A 23518-nucleotide genomic window follows, 5' to 3' on the forward strand; every position below is an offset into this window, starting at 1 on the left:
CATAAAACAAAGTAGGACCTTTAGTTCCCCTCAAGGGCTGCAGATAATATTCTGAGCCATATCCTTGAGTTGTTTTGCAGACACTAAAACCCCCACCAGGTGGACGAAGTTCACTGCATGCTGACCAGCAGCACACAGACCCAAGACAGGTTGGAACCAGAAGGATGATGATTGAGATTCCCCAAATACCACCTGGCTACCTCACCATGAACCAATCAGAGAACTGAGCACTAGTTGGTCAGACACCCCGCCACCCTCTCCCACTCCTTGCCTTTAAAAACCCTTACCCATCTGGGAGTCTCATTTGAGCATGAGCTGCCTCTTCTCCCCACTTGTCCCCAGATTGGGCACCTTGCAATAAACACTGTACTTTCCTTCATTACAACCTGGTGTCAGTAGACTGGTTTCACTGTGCATCAGGTGAGTAGACCCAAGTTGGGTTTGGTAACAGTCTTTCCAATTTTAGGTATTCCTACCTATGAGTGTGGTGTCCCTCTCTCTCCATCTATTTAATCTTCCTTAAATTCTTTGATTATTTTTCAATAATATTCTTCCAAATGAGATTTCTGAAATTATATTACTTTAATTTCTATTTCTAAAATAGTTTATGTGTATAAAACATGTATATAAATATGTTTAAGTTCTTATTGTAAATATAAAGTAATGCAATTAATTTTTATTGATATATTTGACAAACTTGATAAACTGCTTTATTAAATCTAATAATTTTAGACTATAGACCAGGAGTTGGCAATTTTTTTTCTGTTAAGGACCAGATAGTAAACATTTTAGACTCCAAGGGCCATATGGTCTCTAGCAATTATTCAACTTTGCCATTGTAGCATGAAAGCAGCCATTGACAATACCTAAATGTTTCTGATAGTTCACTGACGTACGATATTTGCTGTATGTTTGCATAGATTCATTGGCTTATAGAAGTTTCCCTCTATTCCTAGTCTGTGAGAAGTTTTATCATTATTTTTCCCCTGTATCTACTGAGGTGTTTGTATGGTTTTTATTCTTTAACCTGTTAATGTTATGAATATATTAACAGATTTTGTAATGTTGAACCAACACCATATCTCTTGTACATTTGTACATGATGGTATTTTCTTTTTAAAATATTATTTAGTTTGTTTTGGAATGCTGGCATCTACTTTTATGAGTGAAATTGACCTGTTTATTTTGTTTTTTTCTCTCATTGGCCTTTTCTGGTTTGGAAGTAGGATGAAATAGTTACATTAATAGAGTGATCAAGTATCCCCTCCTTTTTTGTTCACTGCATGAGTTTGTATTCTATCAAATTAACTCTGCCTTGGATTTTCAGTTGACTTCCATAAAGCTATCTTTGCTTGTTATAATGTCTGTGGAAAGATTCTTAATCACTGATTCAATTCTTTAACAATTACAGAAGTATTCAATTTTTCTATTACTTCTTGATTCAGTTTTGGCAATTTGTATTTTTCTAGAAAGGTATTTTGACTAAGCTTTCAAATCTGTTGGCATGAATTTATTCAAAACATTGTTGAATTATCTTTTTAAATTTCTGCAACAATTGTAGTTATATACCTGTTTTGATTCCAATATCATTTGAACCCTTTCTATATGTTACTTGATCAATCTTGCCAAAGCACTGTCAATGTTATTAATCTTCTCAAAGAACAATGGTGTACCTTCATTAATCCTCTGTATTATTTTTTCTATTTCATTGGTTTCTCTTATTTTTTATTCCCCTTTGCTTCATTAGTATTTATTCTGTTTTTCTTTTTCTGATTTCATAAGTTGAACACTTAGCTTACAAATCTGTAGCCTCTCCTCTTTTCAAATATAAACATTTAGAGTTACAAGTTTTCCTTTGCCCTTTTAACCATATTCTATATTTTTATACTTTATTTTAATTATTATTTATTTTTAATTATTTTCTAATTATTTTCTGATTCTTTGACAAATGAGTCAGTTGGAAATGTGTGTTTAAATTTCTAAATATATAGGATTTTAAGGTTACCTTTTAATATTGATTTCCAAATTTAGAGCATTGTAGTCAGACTGCTTTGTATTATCCCAATTCTTTGATTTTTTTCATTACTTAGTATGAAGTCAATTTTTGGAAGATTCTAAGTGTGCTTGAAAAAATTAGTGTATTTTCCCATTCTTGTGTGAGGGGTTCTATAAGTGTATATGAAATCAAACTTTTTAATTGTGCTGTGAAAAAATTCTATACCTTTACTATTTTTTTCTTAATATATCAATTAATAGAAGTGTATTACAATCTTTCCCTAATTTCTTCTTGAAGTTCTGTCTGATGCATATATATATATATCTACAACTATCTATCTATGTATCTATCTACCTACCTATCTACATTTTTAGATGTGCACAATGTACAATTGTTAGGTCTCCCTGTTGAGTTGAAGCTTGTATACATTTTTTCAGAAATGCTTTTTAATAAAAGTATATATATATATTAATATACACACACACATATATATTTTTTAATATAGCCACTGCAATTTTTAAGTAGTTTGCATTTGTCTGGTATTATTTTCCCCTTTCTTATAATTCCAAACTTTCTACAAGTTAATGCTTCACCTGTATCTTTTACAAACACTATGAGACTAAAATTTTAAAATCAATTCTGAACATATTTGTTTTTACCATTTATACATACTAAATTACTAACAAATTTTGTATTTTTGAGTCTATATATTTCTATAATTTTCTCCTTTGAAAAAAAGCAATGATTTTTTTCCCTTCAATTTTTCCTCTTCTACTTACCTTAAGCAAACACCTATTTCTAATAATTTAATGATCACCTTTGAAATTTAGTATGCCATATAATGTAACAAAGTCTTTACTGTGTCTCTACCCTGCTTTACCCATTTACTGAAAAGTAAATGTCTTTACTGTGCTCTTCCCCAAATTATACCTTTTCCAGTGTTTTACTTCTATCGTGTTTTATCTTAACACTAAGTCATAATGTTACTATTTTATAAAGTCAATATTTTTTAGATATATATGTTTCTTCTTTTGTCTCACACTGTCCTCCTGGAAAATCTTTTATTTTCCTAAAGTTTTTGGGAGGTGCTTTAACAAAAATGTCTTGATTAAAAATCTACAAACAATAAATGCTGGAGAGGGTGTGGAGAAAAGGGAACCCTCTTGCACTCTTGGTGGGAATGTAAATTGATACAGCCACTATGGAGAACAGTATGGAGGTTCCTTAAAAAACTAAAAATAGAACTACCACACGTAGTTATTTAACATTTGAAATGTGGCTGGTCCAAATTCAGATGTGCTATAAGTGGAAAACTAAAAATAGAACTACCATACGACCCAGCAATCCCACTACTGGGCATATACCCTGAGAAAACCATAATTCAAAAAGAGTCATGTACCACAATGTTCAATGCAGCACTATTTACAGTAGCCAGGACATGGAAGCAACTTAAGTGTCCATCAACAGATGAATGGATAAAGAAGATGTGGCACATATATACAATGGAATATTACTCAGCCATAAAAGGAAATGAAATTGAGTTATTTGTAGTGAGGTGGATGGACCTAGAGTCTGTCATACAGAGTGAAGTAAGTCAGAAAGAGAAAAACAAATACCGTATGCTAACACATATATATGGAATCTAAAAAAAAAAAAAAAAAAGTCATGAAGAACCTAGGGGTAGGACGGGAATAAAGACACAGGCCTACTAGAGAATGGACTTGAGGACATGGGGAGAGGGAAGGGTAAGTTGGGGCAAAGTGAGAGAGTGGCATGGACATATATACACTACCAAACGTAAAACAGATAGCTAGTGGGAAGCAGCCGCATAGCACAGGGAGATCAGCTCGGTGCTTTGTGACCACCTAGAGGGGTGGGATAGGGAGGGTGGGAGGGAGATGCAAGAGGGAGGAGATATGGGGATGTATGTATACGTATAGCTGATTCACTTTGTTATAAAGCAGAAACTAATACACCATTGTAAAGCAATTATACTCCAATAAAGTTGTTTAAAAAAAGTCTTAATTGTAAATTCTCTCAATTTTTATGTGATAAAAGAAAAATCTCTATTTCATCCTTTTTCTTGATAGTTTTGCCAGGTACAGGATTCAAGTTATTTTTTCCTCAAGACATTGAAGGTATTATTCCATTCCTTTCTGACTCGCCTTGTTGCTGACAGGAAATCAGCTTTCAGTCTAATTGTCATTCCGTAGTCAGGAATTTGTCTTTTCCTTTTGGAGACTTTTCACATCGTTTTTCTTTCTTACATGTACTTCAGTTTTATTACAGTATTTGTAAGTATAGATCTCTAGCAATTTATTTTGTTTGGGATCTGTTGGGCTTTTGAAAGTTGAGAATTCATACCTCTCTTCAGTTCTGGAAAATTCTGTCTACTGCTGCATTTTCAAATAGTGCCTAGTACTCTGCTCTCATAACCCTCCCTGCTAAATCTCTTTCAGGAGGTTTTATTAGATGAATACTTGACTTATTTACTTTAATCACCTTGATTCTAAATCTCTCCCTATTATTTTGCATCTCATTTTTTTTCACCATGAGACACAATCTTTGACAATTCTTTAGACCTATCTCCCAGTTCATGGACATGTTCAACATCTTAATATTTGATTGGTTTTATTCAAGCCACACAGAGAGTATAAATATTGGCCTCAAACCCAAAGGAGGGCCAGCTTAAGGGATAAATTCTCAAGGGAGACATTCTTTCCTCAAGAAAAATTATCTGAATGAACTCATTCTGATGATATACATGAAAAAATACACAATGCATTTTCGAAGTGTCGTCCTTAAATACCACTTTACCCATTTCCTTCTAATCTACATCCAGTTTATTTTCACCTTTTCAATTCTGCAGTTAGCCTTTTTACTTTTTCAGATTATGTACTACTCTGACAGAATGGCATACACAAATTTTTACTCTAGCATTTCTAAATTCAGAGAAATATTTTTCAATTATCTTTATTTCCCTTAGCAGCTTTGTTGACCCTGAAATTAACTTAACTGAGTAAGTCTTCTTTAGCTATTGTATTTCCTCTTGGTTATCTGGCTTCTCTAATATTTTAAGGAGTGCTCCATGTACATTTCATCTTGTTGGGTTTCTGGATAATATTATTTGCTTGTTATCTTTTACATCATTTTTAATGCATTGATATAATTAGTTATACAGGAAACACTAAAATCTGTAATCAGTCTTATGTTTTATCACTAATGTCTTATATGACATTGAGAAAAAAGTCCCCCCTTATTCCATCAAGATCCCCAACTATAAATATCCATTAGAGATTAATATTGGGGGTTGAAAGTCCTTGATTAAGCCTGAGCATGAAAATATATTAAATGATCTGATTCATTAATGTTGTTTAAAGCGAATGACTCTTTCTGCAGCAGCTTCAGTGAATTAGTACCCAGCTACCTGAAAAACATCAACTTACTCCATATGGTGTGTGTAGGACTAGAGAGGATTCCAAATTTTATATTCTATTCAACTTTACACAATGCCTAAAAGTTCAGTGTAGAAACACATTTAAAACCCTGCCCTGATCTTTTTCAGTAAAAATGCATTTGTATGCAAATTATACTGTACAGTGTACACCTGAAAGTGCATTGCTTTGCATTTTTCTTAAGCCCCAGCAAAATAGTTAAAGGACGTCTGAAGGATGTTTGATTTGAAAATGCTTTTGAATAAGAATGTACAATAAATTTAAAACAATTTCTTCATGCCTGCCACAAGGTTGGTATCTGGTATAAAACTGGCTCAATATTCAAAGGCATTGTTTTCACTGACCTTAGTGTATATGACGGCCCATGGCATAATTTGTTCTACATGCACAAGGCAATGTGGAATGTACATATTGTTACCAACATTTTGCATAAAGTGGCGTTTTCTTATCGGGTCAGTAATGGAAAGATCAGAGGCACTGAGTGTGGAAGACTGGAACAATCACTCACTTTAAAAACTACATGATTTAAATCTTTTCTCTGCCATCCCCTAGGTGTATAATTTTGGGCAAGTTTTAATCATCTCCAGAACTTGATTTCCTTATTCATAAATGTACAAAAATATTTAAAATTAATAATACTATGTTAAATAGTGTAATCTAAACTTTTAAGTTGATCTTTCCAATCAAATATTCATTTAAATTAAATTCAGGGGCAAGTCCTCTGTTCCTAGACTAAATCTGATAAAGATGTGGCTGAACTTACTTACATTATTCGGTCGAATCTCTCGGGATTAGAGGAAGAGAGAAATGCTGATATACTTCAAGTTCTCCTTGTTTCCTTAAATAAAAAGAAGCACACCTGTAAAAATATGAAGGCCAAGCTACATGTGGTACACCTACTTACTAATCTGTATCTGGATGATATTTGTACTGATATTATGTTTAAAAAATCAATTATGTTTAAAAAATGTTTATGTTTAAAAAATCAATATTTAACATATATTCCAGTTAAATTTTCTTATGTGGATTTTAAATGATTTTTACATAATTGAGCAAAGAAATTTGTAGTCATGGATATCACTCTGTTGATTTTGGTATCCGCTGTCTGTCAAATTTTATATAAAAATAAATGAATAAAAAAAATAAGAATTTTATTAAGATATTATTGTTCTCTGCACCGTAAACTGGGGAAAATAGGCTTGTTTTAGAGATGCTTATTAAAAACTTAAAACAATCAAGTATATCTCTTTTGCCTTCAATATCCATAAGTTTTTTGTTATGTTCATAAAGATCTCACATGAAGCTGATGATTTTTGTATTTAAAAAAATCTTTAAGCAATAAAATTAAAATTCCATTACTATCCCAAAAAATACCACTTTAGATAGTGGCCATAAATTTTCATCTCTGGCCTGTTATGCACTCATATGCATTTCTTCCCAAAGCCAACCCCAGTGTATTGAGGTACACAAAACATCAGGCAAATACATCAAAAGAAAGAATGGCCATAATATACAATAGTTCTCTTTTTCAATTGAAAGTATATATTTTATCTCCAGTTCATTCTTGTTCTTATCGCATGCTACTTTTAAGCTTCTTCCTCAGAATTATGGTGTAAAGGCATTCCATAAAACAACTGCTTGGAATTGTTATATATCACATTTTCGGGATACAATAAGTAGTGTCATTACAGTCAAGATGAAAACTGATTTGGGGTGTTTCCTAGTAAATAATATAGTCTTTAATTCTTCAAGGACTCAAAATTCTTAGTTAATGTGAATGTCATTCCTATAAGGATAGCTTCATGATGTTATACTAGTGGCAAGAAAGAGAAAAAATATCTTATTTTCTTTTCAAGCTTAATTTAAATGGAAAAAAAACTTGGGGTGGAGTTGTTTTGTTTTTTTTTTTTTACTTACAGAATCTGAATTTGACCTTCACCTAGCTATCTTCTATTTCTATGTTTATTTGTATGTACAATGAGATAACGTGCAGTCAAGAGATGTAATTCATTTTATAAGCACCCATCAAAGAAAAGCATAAAATTAGAGATATAAAACATTACCCACGACATCCACAGCCACGCACACCACACTTGATTTCAATTCCCACCCAACCCTGCACTTCTTCCTTTGCACACTCTATGGTAATAGTTAATTTATTTGCCTTTCCCATTAGAGTGTATGTTTCTTGCGATCAAGGATCTTTTTCCATTCCTTGGTATGCCTAGCTTCTGGGTCTCTACTTCAAATAAATTGGGTGTCTAATATGACTTTTTTTTGATAATGAATAAATGAAGGAGGAAGAAGAGGGAAAAGGAAGACAGAGAAGAAAATATGAACTACGTAAACCGTGGTAGGAGCGTTTCCCCACGGAGGTATGCATAAGACACTCCAATCTAATGTTCTTTGTAAATTAACATTTCCACACATGCATCTGCCAAATAGTGCAAAACAAGTGAGCAGCAATGACTAAAGAAGTTTAAATCTAGTGGGTTTGAAAAAAATAAACACAGTTTATTCAGAACAAATATTTGTTATTGGGTTTTAAAAAATAGATGCTTAATTGTTATTAAACACCTTTTTTTCTGGGTATTTCTACTTTCTAGCCTCAGAAACCTCAGGCAAATAGCATAACCTCTGTGACTCAGAGTTCCTACGGGCAAAATGAAGATAAAAATATCAGTCTTCCCTATTTTAAAAAGTCATGAAAATCAAGTAAGTTAATGTGAAATAAGGTGATGGTCATGTTGTATTAAAAACATTTGAAATGTTACTGCCCAGCCACCTGATTGTTTATAGTCTTAAGATTTCCTTTATATATCTACACTCAGATAATACACTTTTGATTTGATTGTGAGATAATATTTGATAAACCTCGTCAAGCAATTTCTTCTTCATTAAGTTATTTCATTTTCAATTTTAATTTAGTAATTTATTATGGTGTTAAGTCTATAACAAGTGTTTCATCAGACATAGTTACAGAACAGAGAGCCAACATTAGGCTTGCTCACAAAATCACACCTCAGAGGGGTTGAAAAACTCCTCTGACATCACATGAAATAATTTCAAATCACAGAAGGTTTTATACAATTCAACAGAGAAATCAAAGGTTCAAAGAGAGACATCAGAAGACAAAATGAGTTGAAAATGCAATTATGAAAGGCAAGCTAGCAGATATTCCATTTATCACATAGCACACCTGTGTACCTGCTGCAGGTTACATATGCAGAGCTGTCATATGATATTCAAGAAGTAGGAATTTTAAACATAAACATAGGTAAACCTTAAAGAGTATATGCATATTGGCAGAGTTTTTAATGGACTGAGGGATACAGAAACATTAAAAAAGAAAGATCACTTATATGCGTAATCTAAAATATTAATACAAATGAATCTATTTACAAAACAGAAGCAGAGTCACAGACAGAAAACAAACTTATGGTTACCAACAGGGAAAGAGAGAAGGGAGAGGGATAAATTAGGAGTATGGGATTGACAGATACACACTACTATATAAAAAATTAAAAAGCAACAAGGATTTACTGTATAACACAGGAACAATGTTCAATATCTTATAATAACCTATAATGGAAAATAATCTGAAAAAATATATATATAACTGAATCTCTTTGTTGTACACCTGAAACTAACATAGTATTATAAATCATCATACTTCAAATAAAAAATAAAAGTCATTTAGTAATCAATAAAAGAAAGAAATGAAACAAAAACTAAAGTGAGCTTTACACACACACACATATACAAACATACATATACATATTAGCCTTAAAGTTTAGTAAACAGGCTTGTCAAGGAATTCTACTTGTATTTTAAATCTCTCATTGCATATGTACATACACATACAGACAAAGTAAATAAAATACATGTGTTTAATAGACTGTCAGCACCCCGGCTGCATTTACTTAATAATTTACTTACTAATACGTGAAGACACAATAAAACGCTGCAAAGTCATACTCTATAAACCACACGTAAAGAGAAGAGAGAAGCTTGGCCCAGCATCTAGAGTCTGAGGCCTCTTAAAATAGGTTGTGAATTGCCCTTTTTAATCAGGACACCGGGGAAGAGAATGATTCCTTTTGAGTGTGGGCACTTCAGAATTCCTGGTGTCAAGTGGAAACCCACAGGCCTCAGGAACCAGGCTCTTCTCCCTTGAAGAAGTTTCAGTGCATGCACATTAGATGCTTACATGCTTTTGAATGCAGCCTATTATAAGGACCACAAAGAAGAGATCAGTGAAGAGAATTTCTTACAGAAATAGGCATCACCCCAGGAGCCAGTTTTAGGCTGGGAGTAATAGAAAGATAAAATAGAAAGGTTGTGACCTTCACTCTTCATCTCCCTACAACTTGATGGCTTGTCCTTGATATAAATCCTTCTAGCTAAAATATAGACTTAAAAAAAAAAAAATTAGAAACACCAGACTTCAGGGAGGTGTGAGGAGGTAGAGGGGATTCCTGTAGAGCAGGACTCTGATTACACAGAGGGGGGTCAGCTCTTTTTTCAGAACGAAGTTTATTTTGTAAGATTTACTCTCAGAGCTCTCTCTCTATAGCAATTCACCCTACGAGCTCATCAATTAATTCCAAATATTTTGGAATCGAGGAGGATAGTTCTGTTTAAATTGGATCTAAAAAGTTTGCTAATTATTTCTTCCTGTATGCTGTTACCTTTATGCATTTTCATCTTGCTCTCAGGTGAAAATTCTGAAGTAACTTACTAAAGGCACCAAAGAAAACCAACATTCTAATCTCGGGAGCATAAAAAAATAATTTATGTAATTCCTACTTTGTTCATTATCTTTCTTTACCTTGCATGTAAGTATTTCTTTAGCTATTAATTACCCTGGTGTATGCATGCTACTTAAATCATCTTCATACCAACCTGCCCCTAACTCAATTCTCAGTGACTTCGGCTCAGTCCACTGATGGCAATTCACACAAACCGAAAAAAGAATGAGAATCATGGCCTCTCCAATTTTAGCCCAATTCATGGAATGGCAGAATTTACTTCACAATAGACCATACACATAACAGACAACCGTAATAGAACCTCACAAGGCCAGAATCTACAGGACTCCCATGAATACACAAAAGGTAAGTTTTCCCTAATTGAAATGAGGGTTCTGAATCATTCATTTTACCTGTACATGTACAGTAGGCATTTTTAAAGAGCTAACAATAATCTGTACATATTTCCCAATTATCTGTATAACTGACCTAAGTTTTCTAAACCTCTATCTTCTTGGGTTTTCTCCAGATAATTAAAATAATTGGCCTCCTGTTGCTTTACTATGTTCCAGACATTGTTCTATGTGCTCTTTAAAAATAATAATCTGGTAACCATTTTGCTAATTTTCATATGTCCCTTGTATGAGAAGGAAGCAAGGCTAGGACACTGTGAGAGATGATCTTGTCCCATCTCCCCTTTAACAACTGATGAAATTAGAGACCCTAGAAGAGAAACCTCATCGCTGCAGGCTGCACAGCTTATAAACGGCAGAGCCAGATGACTCAGTATCCCAGCTCCTTTCCTGTTAGGGTAGGTAACCTGCTGCTTGGAAAGGAAGTCCTCTATGGAGGCCACCATGGAGGTTATGGAAGGAAGAAGTACGGAGTTTGGAGAGAGTGTATTAGATGGGGAACCTGAAAGAATCATGGGAACTAGAAGAAAAGAAGCAGCTGGGTGTAGTATTTAGGCAACAAACATTAAAATGATTACCTTGAGCCAATCACTTATTATCTCTGAGTACTACGCATTTACTAGAGCTTGAATAAGCCAGTAAACAGAGGACATGTTTGGGTCACTTATTTTGTCAAGAGACTTTTTTTTTTTTTTTTAACAGATGAATAAACTTAAACAAACATCTAGTGTCTCTACGATTACAGAGTTAATTGTGGAACTGGAATGCAAAGAATTTTGCAAAATTATGATGATAATGTCTACTTTGTCTAAGCCTTAGGGCTGTTTGAAAAATTAAAGTATACGGAAAACGACATTGAAAACTGGTTCTTATCCCCATTTTGCCTGAGACAGAGGGAGTATTCTCGGACACAGAGCTAAAAGTGGGAGGTCTCTGGCAAACTGGGACAAGGTGTCAATAATGCTAGGTACAGTGTGTATTTAATGTATTATATCAGTTCATATTTACATATATAAGCATATATATATAACAGTTCTGTGGACAGAGCTCAAGGATATTTTGAGTTGAAAAACGCAGCTTCTACCTCAAACTGGAGGGTATCTGCGATTCAAACCAAAGAACTTTGTGTCCTCAGGGCTAAAACCTGAGAATAATAGCTCTGGCATGGCTGAGAAAGGGCCAACAGATAGGAAAGAGTGATAAATCCAGGGGTAGATAGAGTAATAGAAAAACACAGGGGATGGATGACAGTAAAAGGGAAGTTCCAGCAAAAACTTCATTAAGCCAAGCCAGGGTGGATTTATCTTAAACTGGGCATATATAATTTAACTTCTTTTTGCATTTTAACTTAATTCTGTTATTATTTTGGTTTACTTTTAGACACTTCTGCAGTAGTAAAAAGAATGAAGAGAAGACATAGCAAAAGAAACTCAAAAGCAAAATGTTCAAATCTTTATAAACCATAGTTTTCTGAAAAGCAAAACTAAAAATTCAAACGTAGCAAAACAGGACGGGTTTGGTTTGAATGTTCATTTGATCTCGTGAAAATCAGGTATTCTTTTATAATGATTTATATCAGAGTAAATGGACTTCCAGCATGGCTCAAGAGGAGTGAAGTCTAGCCCCGAGTCCACTACTAGAAATGGGAATAACATTGACTCAATCAGTTTTCCTCTGAGAGCTTCATTTGCTTCCTCTGTAAAGAAGGTCCCTTGGACTAGAAGACCTCCAAATTCCTTTCCAGTTCAAAACCACTGTAATTTTGGAATCACAAAATTCAGGTTCCGGTTATTTGGCTCTTCCTTTACATTTTTATCTCATGCTAGAAAGGTGACATCTTCGGCCACCCAGTGAGATTGGGAGGCGAGGGACAGGGGTAGCTGATATTCCTACGGAGACTGTGAGATCTAATCGGACAGATCTTTTGAATCCCACCTGCAAGACGTACTAGCCAGAGAACCACAGGCAGTGTAACCTTCTGAAGTCTAAGGCTGCTCATTTGAAAATGATGGTCATAGTGACTCAGAGTGTGACTGTGATGACTGAATGAGACAGTGTCACAGTGTCTGGCAAATGGTAAGTGGCCCATAATTTTTTTCTCGCTTGCTTTCCTTTTGGGTTATCCCGACATCATATGTAGCTTGGAGCTAAAGGATCAAAACATAATAAATGACTTGCAAAACAGTCAGCTTCTGCTCTCCAGTCCTAATGACTATTTATCCTCAACCCCAACACACAGATCATCCACTTGTGATCATCCCGACCTGCCTTCCTAAACCCCAGATAATCTCTTTTCATAACATTTAAAACTAAAGTGAAATAAAGAATACAGATATGGAATCTACAGCACCACTAAATTTCCCTATTGAATTTCTATAAATACTTATTCCCAATGACTCCATTGCAATTTCAGTAATTAGTACAAATGATTCAAACAAAAGCGTTTTTGGCTCCATGACAATGGATACAGCTACTATGGTTATTTGTTGTATGAACTGCTGTACACCACTTCTCCTTTTTCTTCTCCCACAGTGATGTTAATTTGTCCCAGTAGCAGCAGAAGAAAGCGGTTGTCCCATCACATCAGCTACTCTGCTGGCAAAGAATCACTTTAACTCTTCTTTGAATTCATATGGAATGAATCAGAAGAAGATTCTGTTCTTGAGTGGTTCAGTTTACTCAATATCTGTATTTATGCATCCTTAATATACATATGTATCTTCAAAATAATTATACAACACACATATCCATGCATATACTTACACAAAAGTAATGCTTAAAAAATAAATTACGGTGTCTATCGGTGCTGATTTTATTCGAAGCACACTGGCATTGTTAACACCTAGTACACGGTCCTAATTTGGGGAATCATTCTCAAAAGAGGCTGAACGAATTCCAATTTGCAATACCAAGTAGGCTTATAAAGAAAGAGTTATCATTTTTTTAACGAGTGGTGCTCTGACCCCTTCATTCAAGGTCAGACCATGAAAATGTTAAAATGACACATAAGGCAGGAATATTCATTTGACACCTAGATATACACACACACCAATCTTTGTTTTCATATAAGTTCCTGGTGTGGCAGAGATTTCTCATTAAAAGAAAATTTTTGTGGTTGAAATCTGTTACTAGCACCAAAGCACCTGTCTGCTTTTATAACATATACGGCATTCGATCCAGAATGCCACATGCGTATCCACTCTCTCCATAGGCTTTGGCACCCTGAGCTACACACCCAGGATCTGTCCCCTCCTGAAATTAGATTACTAACTTGCAATCTGTTTTATCTATGTCCACGAGACCTTCAGGCAGATTTGTGGATACATGTGCTGGGAATGAACAGTAGCTTTGTTCCCTCAATTCTTCCTACACCATCACCTGGCTCCAGGTTCTGTCTTCTCTTGACTGAATTGCTGCAAGAGTGTTCTGATTGGTCTGCCAGATTTGAGTCTTGCCTCTTTCAAGTATGTTTTCCACATTGCAGTCAAATCTGATCCTGTCTCTCTTTTGCTTAAAAGCCCTTAGGATAAAGTTCAAAACTATTAACATGACTGAGGAGTCCCTGGTGTTTTGTCTTGTTGCTTCTCTGCCTTGTGAGCTCTGCCCTGGCCATATTGAGACACTTGCAGTGCCCAGGACTTGATGTGTATATTCTTGCCTCCTGGTCTCTGCACGGTCTATGCCCTCTGCCCAAACTGTTAGCTCTCCCCCGCCACCTCCCTATCCACCCCTAGAGCTTCATTCACCCCTTGGCTTCTCTCCTTTAGGTATTAATGTAGCTATGACTCCCTCTAAACATTCTTTCCTGACATCTCCCCAACCCCTTCTCAAGAGCTCATGATTTGTCCCTGTATGATATCACAGATCAGTTACTCATATATGGGACTTGCCATATCGTACCATAATTTCCAGTTTGCTTTTTTGTCTCTCCCATAAAATTTTCTTATAAACTTATTGAGTGTAAGGATTATATATTATCAACGGTGGTGTTATATCTCAAGCAGAATAACCAGCACTTAACAGATGCTTAATAAATATTGATAATGAATAAATAAAAATAATTAAGGTTAGTTATGACACAAGTCATGTGCTTATGAGATGTATTTATTAATTTACTTCCAAACAAAAATCCCATTCCAAAGCTAGGAAATAGGCTCTATTTAATCAATGAGTAATAGAAAAGATTTAAATTGTTCCATGTTGAATTACAAAAATATTTATCCTCTAAATAAATACTTTTAAATTCATTTTCATTCGAAACCCTGTCACTCAATTTCACCAACTGGAAAACAAAACAAGGAAAATAAAATATAATTTTACAGCATTCTTTTCTTCCTTCTATTTCAAGGAAAGTAAATATGGAGAAATTAGCCCTACTCCTAGTTTTTGCCGATCACTTCTCATATAACTCATTTAACTATCCTGTTTCAATGACTTCACTCAACTGTTCTGGTTACCTACTGCTGCACAAGAAATTACCCCCAATTTAATGGCATGAAAATGATGATCATTTATTATCATGTCTCATGGTTCTGGGTGCTGACGTGGCTCAGCTGGTTGGCTGTTGCTCGGTGCCTCTCGTGTGGTTTTAGTCAGATGGTGAGCTTGAGTTATTGTGATGGTTTCCTCATTCATATGTCTCATGACGGATGCTGGCTGTTAGCTGGCACTGCAGTGGGAGCTGTTGGTCAAGATACCTACAGGCAGCCTCTCTATGTGGACTGGGTTTCCGCACAGCATGGAGGCCAGGTGCCAAGAACAGTTCTAACTACTGCACAGCCTCTTCTGACCTAGTCTCAAAAGTCGTGCTGTCTTGTTTCCCCTGGAAAGAAGTTTATAAGTCCAGCCCATATTTTAAAGAGAAGAGACTCGGACTCTACCTCTTGATGGGAGGAGAGTTTAAAAACTTGTGGGCATGTTTTAAAACCATCAAATTTGCCTAACCACTAGTCTCCAAACATTCTTCTTTCTAATGGACATGCTACTTCACTTATCCCTCTCACTATAGCTTGCTTCCTCAGCATTTGTTCATCTATTCCTGCATGTCTGGTTTCTTTCTGTGAGGTAAGCTCAGCATGTCGGAGCGTGGGCACCGGCATTTATAATCATGCATCCGTGTGGACATGAAGATGCTTGTGCTGGATCTGAGAGGATACACGCCAGTGTGTTCACGTGTGTGGAAGGATGCAGGTGTTCCAGGATGAACTCTTCATTGTCACTGTGAACTCCCCTTTACTTTTCCCTGTTAGAGCTACTGATGTGCATAAGAAAAGCTTGAAAATATTTCTTTCTAGTTTGGGAATTGTAGTTTTCTTAGGTTATGGTTTATTTTTTTCTGAATCAAAAGTGGTTGATTGTCTTTGAAAATATTCTGTTTGGGGTGATAAAAAAATATCTATTTGAAAATAGATCTATTTGAAAATAGATCATGGTGAGAGTTGCACATTGTCAATGTAATTAATGCCACTGAATTGTATGCTTAAAATGGTATTAAGTGGCAAAAAATGTAAATATAGCTATACACACACACACACAAATATAATTTTAAAAATTAGTAACTTTGTATACCAAAAACCATTGAATTGTGCAGTTTAAATGGGTGAATTTTATAGGATATGAATTATATCTCAATAAAATTGTTTAAAAATGTTCAAGGGAAAGATATAGATACTGCTTTTCACTTCCCAGAACTCTAGAGAAAGGTGCTTGGAGTCATATTCTATTCAAAGTTAGAGGAAAAAAAAAATTATACATTATGCAACCAACATGTTTATAAACAGTGATAAGGGGCGTACTGGTTACTTTATCAGCCTGTTACGTGAGTACTTTTTGCCAGCTTTTAGTTGCCAAGATATATTTTAGGTCTTTTGTATTTTTGTCTGTTTTATGGACAATTATCAGAGGCTCTTTATGCTCCCAAACTGGAGGCATTTTAACTGTGCTGACATTAAGTGAGCATCACATATACATACAAAGGACACTAGCCCTAACCTAACAGATAGGAAAGCTAAATCAGGCAGTGAATAGTTATAGATGACTTTAGGCATAAATTCTTTTCAATTTTGTATAAAACCCTTTCCTCTGCTTTATTTCTAATGACTTCCATCATTAAAATTTTTGGCTCCGAAGTGAAAATGTGGGCGTGGAATCAGCATATGGAAAAATATATGTGGAACAAAAAAGTAAAAATAAAACACATGTGGGTGTGGAATTTTGTGTTTTGATTTGCTTTCATTTCGGGCTGGGCCCAAACAATAAAAAAAGTTATCCAATCCAACCTGCTACCTTGAGTGAGGCTCAATAAAATCTTTTCAGCAGCCTGACTTTCCAAATGAGCCCTGGCTACGGATCACCCAATCAAATTTCTGAGTATCTTGTTCCAGTTCTACTCCAGTCCATCCCATTCCATCCCATCCCATCCTATCAGGGTCAACCGCCCTCAGTCCTTCCTTCCATTAGCCCTCAGCTTGTTAGTAAATAGAAACAATTGCACTGGTCTGATTAACCTAAATAGGCTCTTTCTGCTCCGTTACATGGCTGTTCAGAACATATAGAAAATGTGTCAGATACCCAAGATCCAGACCATAGATTACACTATTATAAAGATCGTACAGCACACACTTGAGTCTCTAGAAAGTAAACAACTAAACCAATGAAACATCTTAAAAAACATCTTCTCCAGAGGATGTAAGCCAGCATAAACTACTCAAAAAGCAGAACTTTTAATAAATGAACAAAAAGTACATTATCTAACCAATATGCCCCATTTTACTATTTGGGGGAACATACTGATTACACACTATTTAGTCTTGTCTCTTTTAATGATAAACTTCATATGACTTCAATTAAGTCCTATTCTCTAGAACTGTGAAACAGAAATACAGTTGTCTGAGTTCCTTTGGGCTGTTATAACAGAACACCATGGACCGGGTGCTTTGTCAACAACAGAAATTTATTTCTCACAGTTCTGGAGGCTCTAGTTCATGATCCAAGTGCCAGCAGATTCCATGTCCAGGGGAAGCCTCTTTCTTGGCTCATAGATGACCATCTTTCCAAAAGGCATGGTAGAGGGGGTGAGGGAGCTCTCTGGGATCTCTTCTACAAGGGCATTAATCCTGTTCATGAGGGCTTCACTCTCATGACCTAAGCACTCCCAAAGGCCCCACCTCCAAATGCCATCACATTGGGGATTAGGTTCCAACATACGAATTTTAGGGGGACACTAATATTTATATAACTGTCTATAATACAGTCATGTGTGGGCTCCAAGCCCCAGGAAGGCAGGCACAGTAATCTGCTGTACATTCCCCAAAGTCTCCTTGTCTACATCATTAATAACCCCATGTCAGGGAACTGCAGGTCTGGGATAAATATTGAGTTTGGGAAAATAATTTCTTTCCCATTGTCAAAGTGACAGTTGATACCTCCAAATGCATTCATACAGTTGATAATGATACCTCAATTTGCATTAGTAAATAACATACTCCTTCAATCTACATATTCTGCATTCCCATGTAAGGTAGCATTTTCCTTTCAGAATAACTGTTTACCTCTCTTCTGTGTAACCAAAAGATATATCCTGATGAACTCCCCCAAATAATGGTAATGGCATGTTCACCTATAAAAAACCAAAAAAAACCAAACAAACAAAAACAAAAAAAACTACCAGAAATTCAACAGATAAAAATGGTCTTGGTGAAATGTGAAAAAAAAAAATTGTGAAGTCACTCACTATAGGCCTCACATTAGGTCTGTAATAGACAAGGAACAGAAAATGAAAATTTCAGAATGTCCTCATGTTCATGTCTCCCAAGGAGTGTTTTCTAATATCATAGAACCTGGGAGAAAATTCTCAACCTTATCATGCCTATTTCCCCTTTTATTACAAATATTTGACATCTCCGCTATACTGAAATGAAATTCATAGATATTATAATCTACAATTCATACAATTTCAAAGAATCAATATAATGACATGACATGTAAAAAAGGAAATAAGAGAAATGTAATTTATCACAAGGTAATGTATAGTTTACCTATAAATGCTTGAAAACTACATTAGAATACAAAATAAAGTGGTTATATACTTGCATCCATTAGAAATAACTTAAATGAAAGAGCCACAAAAGCTTACTGATTTAAGTGTGTTTTATTTGCTGCACAAATTCCACTACAGCAAGAGTGTTGGTAATTTGATTTTCTGTTATATGAAAAAATAATTTTACAGTTCTGAACAAAATAAAGCACAACCTTCCCTGGATTTACACAATATTTGCATTCCCGGTAATTCAGCATACATTATGATCATGCCAGAAAAAAACAACTTACTTTGTGTTGATATGTGCAAAAGAGTTATGTTCTAGTCTCATAAAATTAAAATCTGTTTCTGACTCACAAAAATATCTGATAGGATATTTCAAAATCCTGTAAAAATTGAGACAATTTCTCAACATGCTGGGTAGCTAGCAACCCAGATCACTCCTCCTAAATGGCTGTCATTCCCCCAAACTTGGGAAAATCAAAAATGTCTTCATAAATGCCCAAAACGTCCTTTAGAAAGAAGTACCGCCCACCATGAGAACTACATTCTAGGTTTTCCAGAACGAGTCACTCTTCCTATGTGTGAAGCTGCGCCCTGGACTGCCCTGGTCCCTCGGTGGATAGGGTTTCCTCACCCTGCTGACCACCAATGGTCTTAGTTTTGGGTTTAGATTCTCCAGAGCATGGTCACATGCACCCCGTTAGCTGGTGCATCTGGTGTCTTTTCATGCAGCCTTATATATTTCAAGAGGGCATCCTCTCCCCTTTATGGTCCTTCCTAAATGTCAACAAGGAAATCCATGGGAATTTCCTCCTAATTTGGAACTCTAATTCTTCCTGAAGCACACGTCGCTCCTGTAGCTCTGAAGCTCCACCCACGGTCACTCACACCTTATCTTCAGGCTCATCCTCCCACACGCTGGATGCAGTGCACTAGATGCACCAGATAAGTTGGCCCTTCTCTTTCTGAGATCATGTTCTCATTAAAAAATAGACTTCATTTCAACTACGATGTCCTCCCCGTCCCTTAATAAGGTTGCATTTATTTTCCCAAAGGGACAAATCCATGCTTACTTGGGATTGTCAAGGCAAGGCATTGGACCCTCAGTGAACTTTCAGTTTACTCAGTAAACACGGGATTGAATACTGAATCTGGGATTCCGGTGACCAGTACTGGCCAGAAGCTTCCACTCCAGGAATATGCCCTCAGCCATCCTTCATTTTTCTGAAGTCAGCAAGGGTGGGAGCTTTGTACCCGCCAAATAAAATGTCACAACTTATCATGTTTGGTCTGTTCCATGTTTTTTATTCTCTTCCCTCCCTAAGCAACATCTAAAAATAATCAGTCAATATAAACTGGGAAAATGCCATACCGCTCTCTGGGCTAGTCTAGCCTTACTTTGCCTAAGCCTAGGACAACATTTTCCTTCGAAGAAAACTCTGCTCACAATGATATAAGAAGAGGAGAGGAACAATTAACCATCTACAACAGCATTTAAGGTTGTCATGAGGCACATTCAGGACAATTAATTGATTTAACAGATTAATTCTGGAATAGCAGTTTAGTTATAAAACTTCTGCTATGTAGTTTAGGTAGAAATATTTTTTGTTAACTGTGACAGAAAAAAAAAAAAACAAAACACAACAACTATTCTTCAAACTATCATTTTCCCCTATATCCTTTATTCCTTTCAGTTATTTTCCTGCTTTCTCTGGGGAGAAATTTCTCCCCTCCACCATACACACACATATATACCTTTGTGAGTAAAGATAAATAAAGACCAGTCATATTGTCCACTCCCTTTGTCCTGTGATTTGAGTTTGTGAACATTTGTCAGTTTGTAGTTGCTGCCTGCTGGCACGAGCAAGTGTATTTCTTAATCTATTTCACACGATTATGGCCCAAAGAGAGATCATTCCGTTTTTCCTTAATTTTGCTAAAGAGGCCTGTGCTTTTCAGGGTGGAGCTTAGAAAGAAAAGCAGCAGGAAAGCCAAGTACACTTAATGAAAACACAGCCCTCAGCTCCGAGTTTCACACATCGGTGAGGCCCCCGCAGCTCTGCCGTGCCTGCAATCCCAAGGTATCAAGCCTCCCCGCCAACGCTGTGGGCACAAGTTCACAACACATTAAAAAATGAGACATTCTCATTACATGGCAGTCTACTCAACTGAGTTATCAGGGGATCGAAATAAAAGGATTTCAGTCATCTTTTCTCAAAAAGAAAAAGCCAGGGCATCCATTAGGAAATGAATCAGGATTCCTACACTGTTTTTTATTTTTTTCCAGTAGTATGGAAATGGTGATAGAAATAATAATTCTAATTAGTATTTATAAAAGGCTTAGTATGTGCCACACACAATACTTAATTTTTTATCTGCAATAATTTTATTTTTTACCTCCATTCTGCAAGGAGGATCAAGGTAAAATTCAGGCAGAATTAAGAGAGTATTTTGGGGAGACAGGGTCCTCGTCTTTAAATTATATCCTACATTTAACAAATTAAAATTTTAGTATTCCTGAAGGTCCATCTTAGCCTGATAACATCTACAATGCTATATTTTATATTCTGTGTATGAGTTTTAGAGCCAGTTTCACTTATGCTCAATGCTTTAAATGATATAACATTTTCAACTTTTTGGTTTAGGTGATTAGATAGTCCATTGGGGAAAATTGTTAGACTACATATATTAACATGATCTAAACAGAAGTCCAAGCAATATAATAATTGCTTCATTTCTTTAAAAAAAAAATCCACTTGACTTTTAATTGTAAAGAATAATGTTGTGGCTCAGCCTAAGAATTTCACTTGCAAACATTTTCTTTTGAAATGAGAGTTCCCTTCAGTATGGTATTTGAAGTGTCTTTATGCTTTTTGGGGTAATTTTATCCATTTAAAATTATAATGATTATAAATATAAAAATGCAGCTTACACGAGTAAAAAATACTTGAAAATAAAATCTTAGATATAAAACCAAGGACAGTAAAAATACGGAAACCATGATGGGGGAATTACAAATATAAAAATAAACTGAATTTACAATGTATTTTGTAGTCTCTTAAAAGCCCATTCACCTTTCAAGTATTCAATTGTAAAGTATTTTACAATTTTGATGTGTCATATTAAATCCTTTAGAGTTTTCATTTAGGCTTTCTGTAGGTGATATGTGCATACTGGGTATTATTTCCACTCCTGAACATTTTGGAAAACTTTAAAGTAAGTCTAAAATTATGACAGAAATAGTACTTTTTGAATAGTTCTTTGAATCATATTTTCCAGAGTTCAGAATAGGGAAGGTTCTTCCATCTGGGGCATTCTCCAGACAGCCATGGCAGAGGGCTTCTGCCCATCAATTCTTGCCCCCAGTTCATACAGAGAGAGTTGGAGGGAACTGAGAATAAGAGATCGCCCATCAAAGTCCCCATCTCAGCGCTATCATTTGATATAGTAATTTCTGGAATGTATTAGTGCCCAAGTAATTGAGAATCTGTACATGGCGTTCAAGGTTGAAGAACATTTTACTACTTTGGAAGCAATTTGTCTTACTCTGGGATCCCCCAAGAACAGAGACTTAAAATTCTCCTGTGCAGGTAGCGTCATAATGTGACACCAGGCAACAGAACAGGGGGAGTAAAGAGGAAGCAAATCAGAAGGAGGGAAAGCCAATCAAGAATGTGTCACTGCATTGGCCAAACACTGTCACAGGCCACTGGTGCTTACTCTCACCTGGACCTTCTGAGGAACCTTAAGAAAGTCTTCCCTAAGAAGATGGTTAAGAAACCATCCACACAGGAGACCAAAAGAGGAACTATTACCAATAGGCTTCTGTCTCCCACTGGTCAAGATGCCCTCATGGGCGTCAATACCCTCATACTTCCAAGTCATACATGGGTGAATGCCAACTGTTTTCTTCAGCAGGTCCTATGAGGCAGCATCTGAGAAGCCCTAGGACAGGAAGCAAGAAGTAAGCCCTCTACCAAATGCTCACAGATTACATCTATTAGAACCTGGTTGAAGCCTGGACATAACTAGTCACCACTGCAATGGCTGAAGTTGAGGCTAAGAGGACTTGAAGTGATGCATAAGAGTCCAAAACAATTGTTAAGTGACTCAGTTTCTTTCTTACCTTTAACCATGAGCCTACTGAAATCAAAGACATCAATTGTGAAAAAGATGACAATTTGCTAACATTCACGTCATGGTAGTTATACATCATTTATGTGTAAAGATGTGGCAAATAATCATTCCCAATTGGCCCTAAAGATGGATTATTAGTATCATAGGACTCAAATATAATATAACGATACGCTATGAAGGAGAAGCTTGTGCACTAAAGCACGACGACTGAGACAGTGTGATGCCCTCATCAAATTAATATCCTTTCTGCATGTTTCATATTTTACAGTCATTGTTTAGTTTATAATCTGATTAAAATAAAAGATCAATTAAACTCATTTTTATTCCCATATAACTTGTTTTTCTCCTACACTTTATGAGTTTTTGTTTTTTGGGTTTTTTGTTTTGTTTTGTTTTTTAGAATGAGAGAGCAAGAAAGTGCACAGAGAGAGAGAGAGGAAAATTGCAAGTTCTTGCTTGGGATTTTTTTCTTGGAAAAAGTGTTAAATGTGAAATAGCACCATGAAACACTTCACAGTCCATTCAGTTTCGTTTGGAAAATAAGAGCTGGATTGAAATGAACACTTTAGAAGATATTTCATTTCTTGGCATTTAAAATCAATATTTTTCTCACTGTCATGAATATTTGGGGGAGAAGCCTAGGCAGCTATTTTTGTTCGCTGTCATTGTGGCTCCACTGTAGGTGAAGATGGAACGCCTTCCTCTCATTATTGAGAGCTCAGTGG

The 23518-nt window shown here is 35.7% G+C and overlaps 1 long non-coding RNA gene across 1 annotated transcript in view; it reads right to left on the reverse strand.

The window, feature by feature from the left end:
* Positions 1-23518, reverse strand: part of LOC309667212 — a 69549-nt gene that overhangs the window by 20621 nt on the left and 25410 nt on the right. The window lies entirely within an intron of this gene.

Source organism: Balaenoptera physalus (genome assembly GCF_965194825.1).
Source record: "Balaenoptera physalus genome assembly, chromosome: 9".
Taxonomy (NCBI): Eukaryota; Metazoa; Chordata; class Mammalia; order Artiodactyla; family Balaenopteridae; genus Balaenoptera; species Balaenoptera physalus.